The sequence below is a fragment of the Schistocerca nitens genome, chromosome 8 (assembly GCF_023898315.1).
Source record: "Schistocerca nitens isolate TAMUIC-IGC-003100 chromosome 8, iqSchNite1.1, whole genome shotgun sequence".
Lineage (NCBI taxonomy): Eukaryota > Metazoa > Arthropoda > Insecta > Orthoptera > Acrididae > Schistocerca > Schistocerca nitens.
The window spans coordinates 385,491,650-385,504,114 of NC_064621.1; positions in this window are offsets into that span (position 1 = coordinate 385,491,650).

Consider the following 12,465-nt stretch of genomic DNA (forward strand, 5'->3'; position numbering starts at 1 on the left):
GACTACATTCCATTATCCTCGTTTTGCTTTTGTTGATGTTCATCTTATATTCTCCTTTCAAGACACTGTCCATTCTGTTCAACTGCTCTTCCAAGTCCTTTGCTGTCTCTGACAGAATTATTAGGTCATTGGCGAACCTCAACGTTTTTATTTCTTCCCCATGGATTTTAATACCTACTCCAAACTTTTCTTTTGTTTCCTTTACTGCTTGCTCAATATACAGATTGAATAGCATCGGGGAGAGGCTACAACCCTGTCTCACTCCCTTCCCAACCACTGCTTCCCTTTCATGCCCATTGCTCTTGTAACTGCCACCTGGTTTCTGTACAAATTGTAGATAGCCTTTCGCTTCCTGTATTTTATCCCTGACACCATCAGAATTTGAAAGGGAATATTTCAGTCAACATTGTCAAAAGCTTTCTCTAAGTCTACAAATGCTTGAAACATAGGTTTGCCTTTCTTCTAAGATAAGTCATAGGGTCAGTATTGCCTCACGTGTTCCAACATTTCTATGAAATCCAAACTGATCTTACCTGAGATCGACTTCTACCAGTTTTTTCAATTCGTCTGTAAAGAATTCGCGTTAGTATTTTGCAGCTGTGACTTATTAAACTGATAGCTCAGTAATTTTCACATCTGTCAACACCTGCTTTCTTTGGGATTGGAATTATTATATTCTTCTTGAAGTCTGAGGGTATTTCGCCTGTCTCATACATCTTGCTCACCAGATGGTAAAGTTTTGTCAGGACTGGCTCTCCCAAGGCTGTCAGTAGTTCCAATGGAATATTGTCTTCTCCCTGGGCCTTGTTTCGACTCAGGTCTTTCATTGCTCTGTCAAACTCTTCACGCAGTATCATATCTCCCATTTCATCTACATCTTCTTCCATTTCCATAATATTGTCCTCAAGTACATCGCCCTTGTATAGACCCTCTATATACTCCTTCCACCTTTCTGCTTTCCCTTCTTTGCTTAGAACTGGGTTTCCATCTGAGCTCTTGATATTCATAGAAGTGGTTCTCTTTTCTCCAAAGGTCTCTTTAATTTTCCTGTAGGCAGTGTCTATCTTACCCCTAGTGAGAAGAGCCTCTACATCTTTACATTTATCAAGCATTTAAAATGTTATAAAACCAAAAATAAGACATATTAAATGGGTTTGAATTTAGCAGGCATTTGTTAATTTAAAAATTCTGAATTAAACAAGGGGAAGAGTCAACAAGATGAGACGTACTGCATTGTGTGAATGCTTAATATCGATTAACGACTAAGAGATATTTTTATTTCACTCTCGGAAGTAAGGAGGATTCGCAAAAGCACATTATACATTGAGGTTAAATGAGAATGCAGTTCAATAAATAAATTAACCATGAGATAAACAATCAGGTGATAATTTATTCATTAATAAAGTTACACTGGTACATGATATATTATTATTATTATTATTTAGACTATCTTTAAGTCACTTAAGTTAACTGTGTTGTTAGCTGACTGGAATATGTTTCCCTCTCATTGATGGGAAAAAACCTCTTCGTTGCTATGGCAAATGTTTGGTGACGTTGAAGCATTTTTCGTTCCTGGTCTGCCATTAGAGGTACTACTTAGGTCTCAACACACAGTCACAGACCACTCAACTGTGGCAACATCTAACCTACATTTGCATACAACTGTGAATTTTTTTGTTTTATTTTCTAGTCTTAGTTTTTGTCTCCAAATATAATATCAGGTACGTCCTCAGCCTCAATGACATCATTTCTATTCATGTTGCCGTATAATTTTTACCTAGTCGTAAGGCTATACATGTCTTTTGTTGGTTCAGAATTGACACAATTTCCAGTATGTGTTGGTCCTTTTACGCTCTCTACTGCAAGAAGTGGCCCATTCGCATTTTCCATAGTTAGCCAGTTTCTTGTGTATGTTTTTATCAAATTAACCTTACAACTCGCTCACAGTCAGCATTTGTATGAGGTAGGGAAAGTGCAGTTAGAGCAAAAAGAGCCAGCTCAGAAAAATCTTCAGTTTTCAGTAAAGGAACCCAAAACTTATCTGGCTCACTAATTTCATTCAATCCTTCAGGATATTGAACTTGAGCGTTTGGCAGCCGAGGCAGTGGTGTTGAGGAAATGGCTCCTGAAATTGTGAGAGCGCGCTGATTCTGGTTTGAAAACAGGTAACTTTGACGAGACGGGGTCCTCCATGTTGTATCGTTTTTTTACTTCTGTAGCTGCAACTTTGTAGGAATTTTTGCAACATGAGAAGAATTGTTCAATATCTGCAGGATGTCTGACCACTTGTGCATGTTTTAAGAGCTTGTACACTTTGACACCAAATTACAGTTCACTGTTATTGAATTGATGTCGCTGACTTTCAGGGTCTATTTCACCTAGGTTTGACCTGATGACATATTCGCGTTGTAAATAACGCTACAGAATTTCCTGTTAGAGTTCACGTATTTTCTCTTGTAGATAGTGAATAACTACTTTCTCGCTTTGAAATTCCAGACTGAATTTATTAAATAAACGGAGCGACTATTCAAGGAAACAAAAAATATAGTTTGTAAAATGGGTTGCTGAGTTTTTCAGAAATAAATACTGCCAAATTTAGCTTTGGCTTTATGTACACGATTTATCGTGACATCGATAAAAAATAGAAATTGGGTTTCCCATGGCTTTAATATTCGTTCAGTCACTGCCGACAATGAATGGGCTGCTTTTGCTTTCAAATGATGACATGTTTGTTAATGGGTAGCTTAGACTAGACTTTCAGTATACAATTGCGAATGCAATCATGAAAGGAAAATTACTCGTATTAAGATGAAGGTAAATTAAAATTTTGAAGGCGAGAGCTTTGAGAACAAAAATTATTTCTTGGAATCAATACACGTGTAAGGTTTGCTCCCCCCCCCCCCCCCCAACAATTCCCGCAAACGTGACGTCATCGACGACCGCACGATCGACTTTGGTTAGCATTCGATCATTCTTTTATTTATTTCTTATCATCCCAATGATCACATTTGTGATATAGGATTTGTCAGGGTACATTTTAACAACTATTTAATATCTTTACAAAATTTGTATCTGTGCTGAATTCATATTAATCTATCTTATGTTTAATACAATATACAACTAATAAGTGTTTTATAACATAATTTATTATGCACTGATGTAATTTCATTTGTCACATTAACTTAAACATATATTTTATACAGTTACGCAGAGATATTCACTTATGCTGTAATAGCATTTGTCAAGCATGTGGTTCCTTAGAACAGTTTTAAATTTATCTTCATTTTCCAGCTCTTTGATATGTTTTGGTAGTGCATTAAAAAGTTTGATGCCTTGATTACATACATGTTTCTGGCTTCGGGTCCCTGTTACAGCTTGTATGTGGAGATCTTTACATTGCCGTGTGTCGTAATTATGGAAGGCTGTATTGGTTTTCATTTTGTCCTGATTTCTTTTGATCACCAACAGACATTTCAGTATGTATAATGATGGAATTGTTAACATTTTCAATGCTTTAAAAAGGGGTCTACAATGTGTTTGAGGTGGGCTGTGGGTCATTATCCGAATAGGACGTTTTTGCAATTTGAAAATCTCATTTAGACGACAATTTGTTTTTCCCCAGAATACTATCCCATAGGATGCAATGGACTGGAAATAGCCAAAATATCTTGGAATAACTTATTAGGATTATTACTATAATAAAAGGTCACGTAATGGTTATTCGACGGTTAGTGCCTTCATATTAGAATGCTCTGTTAGGGGCGAGATGTTATCGTCAACAATATACAAGTTAAGGATGAAATAGCTTTGTTTTATAATTGGCAATATGCTGCTTCAATGTAACAGAGCGTTGAAAATTTGTCACAAATACATCACCATTATCATTAAATGTCACATAATAATGCATCAACGATGCAAGCCTTCAAGAGAGAATACGATAACCAAAGCTGGAGTTAAACATCACCTGGTTAATAGCTAGCGTATTGGATAACGTCGTATTTTTTGAAGTCAAAAGCTTTTAGTTCGCATCCCCTTGCATGTAATTTTCTTCATGTTAGCATTGTTCAGTTGTTCTGTTGCTTTCTTATGAATTTAAAACAAGTACGCCCTGCAATATTGGCTGCTATTTACATTCACTTTTATCTAAGAACGGAGCATGAAATAAATGTGTAGTGATTTCCGAGCATGTGGTTCGGCAGGAACCTAAGAGGACAACTTAAATTTATACGACTGAAACGCGCAGCAATAAAATTCATATTATGCCTTTCACCGATATTTGGCTCTTTATTTCCGAATATGTAGCGACTGCCGAGTGTGTGGTCAGGCGGGAACCTAGGAAGTCAGTTGAAATTGCTGCAGGTGAATCAAGGAACAGTAGTCTTCATATTCTTCCTTGTCAGAAAGTCGATAGGGGTAACGCTCGTTTCACACTTCCCGCAAACTACCAGCTAAGGTGACATCATTTTGACGACGCTCGCAATGTCGACGACCACATGATCGGCTGTTGAGTTTATGACAAGGATGAATATGAATGTTAAGTCAAATTCCCACTGTCTGTCACGTCACGACCCATCCCGGCAAAACACCCAGAAATGCATTTCAAATGGCAACATCCACACTGGCTGTTCCGTCCTGTCACGTCATGGCACTGTCCAGGTTTCTTGGGAAGAAAGTTTTGACAGCTGATGTCATATGCTCGTTGTTGATCATATGACCCCGAAGTTTATTTCCACACAATACACAGCCATGCGCACGTCTCCATATTTCGTTTCGTTATGGTTTCCGTGGTTGATATAAGTCGTTTGTTATAAATTGTTTCGTTTCTTTATTTCTTTTGTTAAAAGATATAATTTTATAATAAATGATGAAAGATTAATTGAAGCCATGAGGCAGCAGTGTGACTTTACAACATGAACATATAAATTACTTGCCCTCTACTACATTTATAAAGTTCATTTTTGTATGCACTCGTACTGTATTTTATATTTCACAATGAGATGGATTCCATTATGGCTGCAACTTGAAGTGAAAAAAGTACTGTGGGTAGAATCAGATTTATTAGTAAGTGGAATTTACTTGTATAGTGTCAGGTATTGGTGATATTTCATAAAGGAATGGACTGAAACCTTCAGGCACTGCGACTGTTAAATAATGGTTTTCTTGTGAAATGTGCATCAAGTAATGGATAGAGTTGCTTGTTTAAATATATATTTGATGCAGGCTTCTTTATTGTTAAGTAGCTCACTGGACTGTGTGCAAAACAGTTTTGCAAGCATCTGTGGTCAATATTTATGTGGTTTAACTAACTAATCCCAGCAAATATAATACATTTTAACTACTAAAAGTCAAATACAAAATGTATAAAACCGGATAAATTCTAGTGTCCGATTCCACTCGTCAACTTTGAGCAATGATGTCATACCAAAGGCAAAGACGCTATGTATTGGCAATCGATGAAAGCAAAGGTTCATACTCGTAAACAAACGAATTTAGCATACGATAAAATTACAATCACTTTCACACAGTTACTTATTCATGAATTACATCGAAATGAACTAAGATAACGAAAATGATTAAGAAGAAGAATTAAAAACAAATTTTCATGTCTGGTAAGAAGTAGTCTCGCAATTTATGCGACTATAAAAGCACAGAGAATCTTTAAATTGCATTACAGTAAAGCACATTGTGAAGGCATGCTATTATAAAATGGTGTTAATTTTATATTAATTACTGAATATACTGGAGAAGCACAGGAAATTGGGCATTCTGTGCAGGGAGAAACTAAAATGTGTGAGAAAAATGGGAAAATTAAATGAATGACAACAAATACGAAATAATAGCATAAAATGTGGAGAAACCAATGCACTGAATTATAAAAGAAAAGCCAGTACACGACAGACAAATATCTGCAAAAAAATAAAGAATATTGGAATTGATAACTAGAATTAAACTATATAGGTAAATTCTAGTTACAGATTCTAACCGCTCCATGAGTTATATGTAAATTATTTTTGCAGTTTTATGCACTGAAAAGTAATGCAATTTCTACATTTGTAACGACTCTGTAAAACCACTGTGGCGCATCGCAAAAATTGGAATCAGTAACTAGGACTGACGTTCTATATAGATCAATTCTAGTTACCGATTCCAATATTAGTACCTTTTTTGCAGTAGTTCAGGAGCAATTAGAAATGCAGAACTCATATTAGCCTACATTTTAGTACACACACATGCTAAAAATACAATCTAATTAATGAATCACCGAATGGCTGGCATCAGTAACTAGAATTGACATATATAGGAAGTCAATTCTAGTTACCGATTCCAGCTTTTCGATGGTCCATAATTTTGCACATTTCTGCAGTAAATCTGTGGATTACGTTTTTGTAGAATTTCTGGATTTCTTATTAATCTCAGAACTACTACAAAAAACTAATAAATATTTTTGGTATAGCTTCCATTTTTTTCTTTTTTTTGTTAATGGTAATGAAGATAGTAATACAATATGTAGAAATCCTTAACACTTTCGTGCACATACTTGTTGTTAAAAGGATCTAAATAGTGAAATGTGGAATGGTTGGAACCGGTAATTAGAATTAACCTTTACAGGTAAGTTCCAGTTACTGATACAGTATTTGTTAGACCCTAGTTTTTGTCAAATTTCGTTATTTGTGGACTCATCCCATTATATTTCACAATTACTATTAAAAGTTAATGCTGATTCATAATATTATGACTTCGCCTGGATTTAAAGGTTCTCTGTGCTTTTCTTACATAAATTACAATGATAATCTATTTCAGACATGTATACTTCTCTCTTTCTGTTCTTATTTATTTTCGTTGCCTGTAATTCTTTTCAGTATAATTTGTGGCTAAGTAATTAATCAAGTGAACTGTATTTGTAATTTTATCATATGCTATATTCGTTTGTTTATGAATATGATAAGTTGCTTTCAAAGACTGAGTCTATGTAGTGTCTCTACCTTAGGTATGACATCATTGCTCAAAGTTGACGAGTGGTGTTGGACACTATAATTGACCCAAAAAACCTATAAATCTTAAAGGGAAAGATATTTTGGAATACGATTACTGCACAAAAATTTGCACTAAACTGGCAACTAAACTTCAACTTACACAACCCAACTTTCCACAGGATGTAATCGCTCGCAGCTTGTAACACAATTCTGGGTATTATTTAATGTAAAAAAAGAAACAGCTAGTGCTTCGAGTTCCTAAAATACTTACAAAATACTGATTCCTTTTCCTTTGAAATCCTTGTATAGTATGTAAAATTCCCATACTGTACCACATAATGACATTTTTGATCCACATTTTTTGTGTTGTTTTGCACTTCGGTGTTCCTTCTCTAATATACTAGCTGTTCCTGTAAGCTGCACTTCACACACAAGAACAGCTGGAAATGATCATGTGAACATAGCAATTCCCGCGACAAAACAGTTGAGACAGCAACACGAGTTGAGATCACGTGACTTGAATTGGCTTGACATTCTATGACGTGACGGACAGTGTGGATACACCTCGATATGAAGGTGCCATGACGTGATGGTGCCATGACGTGATGGTGCCATGACGGCCAGTGTGAAATGCCTTTTATTGCTCCGTGATTCAGTCTCAGCTATTTAAGCAGTCCTCTTAGGTTCCTGCGTAGCCACATGCTCAGGAGGCGTTAAATATGTATTACAGCTTTTCTTGTAAATCAGACTGGTTGTAAAGAACATCGAATATTGCTGAACATACTTGCATCACTTTCATAATAAAGTCTCAGAATTTGTTAACAACGCTAACATGAAAAAAAATTACATGTAACAGGGTGTGAGCCCACAACTTTCGACTGCAGAAACCACCACTTTATTAATTACAGCAGCAATAAATCGCATGCTATTTGCTCCTGGTTTAGTTACCATACTCCCTCTTCAAGGCTTATATCGTTGCTGTGTTATTAAGTGACATTTAATGATAATGGCGATGTGTTTGTGATAAATTCTTAGTGCTCCATTACCTTGAAACAGCATACTGCAAATTGTGAAACAAGCGTCTTTCCAGGCCAATTCACACTTGCAGTCACGTCACATCCTATGCCGTCAAAACATTCTGAAATACATTTCAAATGCCAGCATCCACACCAGCCCTACCACCCCATTGTGTCACTTCATGGCATTTGTCAAGGTTTCCGAGGAAGAAAGTTCTGATAGTCGACGTCATCTGTCCATTATTGATCAAGCTCATTTCCACCTGATACATAGCCAAGCACAATCGTCGTGCTTTTCGTGGGTGATATCAGTTATTAGTTGTTAGCTATTTGTTATAAATTGTTTTATTTCGTTATTTCTTTTGTTAAAATTTATAATAAATGATGAAAGATTGATTGAAGCAGTGAGGTTACAGTCTGAATTGTACGACATGAATGTACTAAATTACTTGCACTCTGAAAAATTTATATGAAGTCTGCTCTAAGTTTCCAGAACATTTGTAATTTTGCGCCAGTGGTGTGTTGCAGTGAAATGCGGTTGGCATCCCTGCAGACGCCTGTGATTAATGTGTAACTGCCAGAAGTGTCGTTGTATGTCTGTTAGTTATTGTGCCAGTGCTGCACTGAGTGGAACATTGTGTCGCATAGTTTGCGAATTTCGAGATGGCAGAGATAGAGAAACAACGCGTGTGAATAAAATTTTGCATGAAACTCAAGAAAATCTTTACAGAGACACACAAAATGGTGCAGGAAACCTACAGCGATGAGTGCTTAAGCTGTACTCCTTGCTACGAATGGTTCACATGATTTAAAACTGACCAGATGGAAGTTAAAGATGGCCGTCGTTCAGGACGCACTTCGACATCTTTTGACCACGCTTATGTCAGGAACGTGAACGAAATTATGCGTGCCAATCGAAGATTGACTGTCAGAGAGATTGCAGAAGAATGTAACATTTCAGTTGGATCATCTCATGAAATCCTGACACAGCATCTTAGAGTGCATCGTGTTGCAGCCAAGATCGTCCCACAGCTCATGAGTCAAGACCAGGAAGCCCTTCGCCTCACGATCTGTGAAGAGCTTTTGGATCTCACAAATGAGAACGAGATGTTCCTAAAGAGAATCACAACTGGTGATGAGATGTTGGTCTACACTTAAGATGTTGAGACCAAGGTTCAATCTTCACAGTGGGTCAGAAAATGTTGTCCAAGACTAAAAAGAAATCTCGTCAGGTCAAAGGTCAAAACCATGTTGACAGTTTTCTTTGGCTGTGTGACGGATTAGTTCATCATGAATTCGTGACACAGGGACAAATTGTTAATCAATACTACTATCGGTCAAAGCCTGCTAGTAAAATATGAGAAGGAAATGTCCTGAAATGTGGTGAGGCAATTCTTAGCTCTTGCATCACGATAATGCACCCACATATTCATCCCAGTTGGTGCTTCACTGTTGTACAAAAAAAAATCACTATGCTGCCTCAACCTCCATACTCTCCAGATTGGCCCATGTTACTTATTTTTAATTTCCAAAGTTGAGAACCCTATTGAAAGGTCGAAAATTTGCAACTATAGACGAAATAAAAGAAATTTTGCATATGGCGTTTTGAGTGGTCCAGCAAGAGGTGTACCAAGGCTGCTTCTGGAAGTGTAAATGGCGTTTGGAACGGTGTAACAATGATGGAAGAGAGTACTTCGAACGAGACCTAGCACAGTAAGTGAAAGGTAAATGCAGAAAAATTTTGTGCACGAAGTTCCAGAATTTTTTGAACAGACCTCATAAAGTGGATTTTTATACATGCCGGTGCCGTATTTAAAATTTTACAGTGAAATGGATTGCAATATGGTTGTAGCTTGAAGTGAGAAAAGGACTGTGGGTAGAATCAGATTGATTAGTAGACTAAATTTATTTTAATGTCAGGTTTGTAGTCTTTCATAAAGAAGTGGAGTGGAACCTTCAAACACTGCAAGTTGCTTATTTACATATATCTTTCTGGCAGGCTTATTTACTGTTAAGCAGTTCTCTGGAGCGTTAATGCTCAATATTTATGTCGTTTCACTAGGTAAACCCAGCCCAAAAAAGGCACTCGAACTATTAAAAGCCAAATACAAGATATATTGTTGTCATGGTCTTCAGTTCTGAGACTGGTTTGATGCAGCTCTCCATGATACTCCATCCTGTGCAAGCTGCTTCATCTCCCAGTACGTACTGCAGCCTACATCCTACTGAATCTGCTTAGTGTACTCATCTCTTGGTCTCCCTCTACGATTTGTACCCTCCACACTGCTCTCCAATTCTAAATTGGTTATCCCTTCATGCCTCAGAAAATGTCCCACCAAACGATCGCTTCTTCTAGTCAAGTTGTGCCACAAACTCCTCTTCTCCCCAATTCTATTCAATACCTCCTCATGGGTTATGTGATCTAGCCATCTAATCTTCAGCAGTCTTCTGTAGCACCACATTTCGAAAGCTTCAAAGAAAATCTATAAATCCTGTAGGACAGGTATCGAGGGACATGTGACTAACCTTAAGCAAACCAAATTTTCAAGAGATGTGATGGCAGCTCGTAAAACCGTGTTTCTTTTAGTAATTATGGGTGGAAGTTGATGTAAAAAATGAAAATAAACCTGACGCTTCGACTTTCTAAAACATAAAATGCAGAGTCCTCTTCCTAAAGCTCCTTGCATACTGTGTGAAATTCCCCTTCTGTACCATGTAATGACATTCCTTGGACCCACACTTTTGTGTTGCTTTGCACTTCTGTCTTCCTTGTGTAGTATACAAGCTATCCCTGCTCGGTAAAAAACACGTGTCCAATAAATGTCATTTTCGTACAAATGTGCACTCCTGCATACACATAAATAAGTTACTGCATTACGTATGTACACTTCCACGTGTAAAAACAGTTGAAAATCATCTTACAAAGATCACAATTTCGGCGAAAAATACATTTGAGAACAACCTTGCGAGCTGAGATCATGTGACTTGAACTTACTTCACGATCTGTGACTTGACAGGAGTACACATTGACGTGATGGTGCCACGATGGCCAGTGTGAATTGGCCTTCCTGCTTAAATTGTAAATTATTGACGATACTGACTCCTATGAGAGCGCTCTAATATAAAGGCATTAACAGTTGGTAAAGTTTTTACAGCATTAATTGTAATAAATCATTGCAAGAATGATGTGTTTTTGTAATTGAAGTATCAATCCAAGATTTTTTTGTCATTAGCTTTTTAGAATATTCACCAATTCCACCAATAGCTGTTGCAGCAGTTAAACAAAAAAATCATGCTCTGTAATGCAGCCACTCTTTATTCAAGGTTTTATTGACTTCCAGAATCCAAATCAAATTAGGTCAACATAGGTGGAATTTTTTGTTGGATTTGTGAGGGTGTGAATACTCGTACCGTTTCTCATTGATGCACAATGTTTATGATGCCCCAGCCGTTAATTTTCACCTGTCATCTTCTTCATATTCACAGATTTAATGAATTTCACCTTACAACATCAACAAGCAAACACAAAACATTTAATGTCTTGCAATGTGATGATTTTGTGTGGATAAAAGGAGGCAGCGCAAACAGTTTCATGGTTTGCTGAACTGCCACGAGTTGTGGCTTTTGAAACTCACAGCCATTTAGTAACGAATATTTATTTTATTCCTTGATCACTTATTGGCACATAAACATTTTTTAAACATCAGATTTTAATTTCCAGTCGATTCGTGCCGAACATTTTAATTGGTTGAGTGCACTGTTGAGACTTATCTTTAGAATGCAATGTATTTTTGGTCGAGAAAATAAGCAAGGTCACTTTGGACTTTACACAAGTTGGAACCTGCAATGTGAAACATCACACAGCTGTCAAATAGATAGCTGGCTTTCCAAACCAGACATCTTGTCGCACATTATTATATTATTAAAGGAAACAGACAACAACAAATCACTTATGTTCTTCATATTTAAATAACGACAAATGCAGTTTCAACAAGTGTCGTAAAATGTAATACACAAAAACAGAAACTAGTACATAAATAAATTCTACTATATGATGTGTAGTATGCACATTAACCACCGCAATTCTACGATTGGCAGAAGTGTGCACAAAGAAATTACTATAACTCTTCCCATTTAAATATCCAGGAGTCCAATTTTAATGTGAGAGAGCTTATTAGATTTCCGAAAACAAAATACTGTGCAGCTTTATAGAGCAGCATGATTAATATGTACTTACATATTAAAAAAACAAGTTTCCCACATAAAAGAAGATATTAACTTGCTATTGTGTATTAAATTAAATGTGCATCAATTGGTTTGTAACATTACTACACAGTCACTTAATTCATTAGAATTTTAATGAAATTTCCCACAGTGTTCACTGTAGGAAGTATTTAACATTTTTATTTTGTTGATAGAAAGTGGCATATTTTCCATGAGCTATTTTGACAGATTTCTCCATGTCTATAAATCAA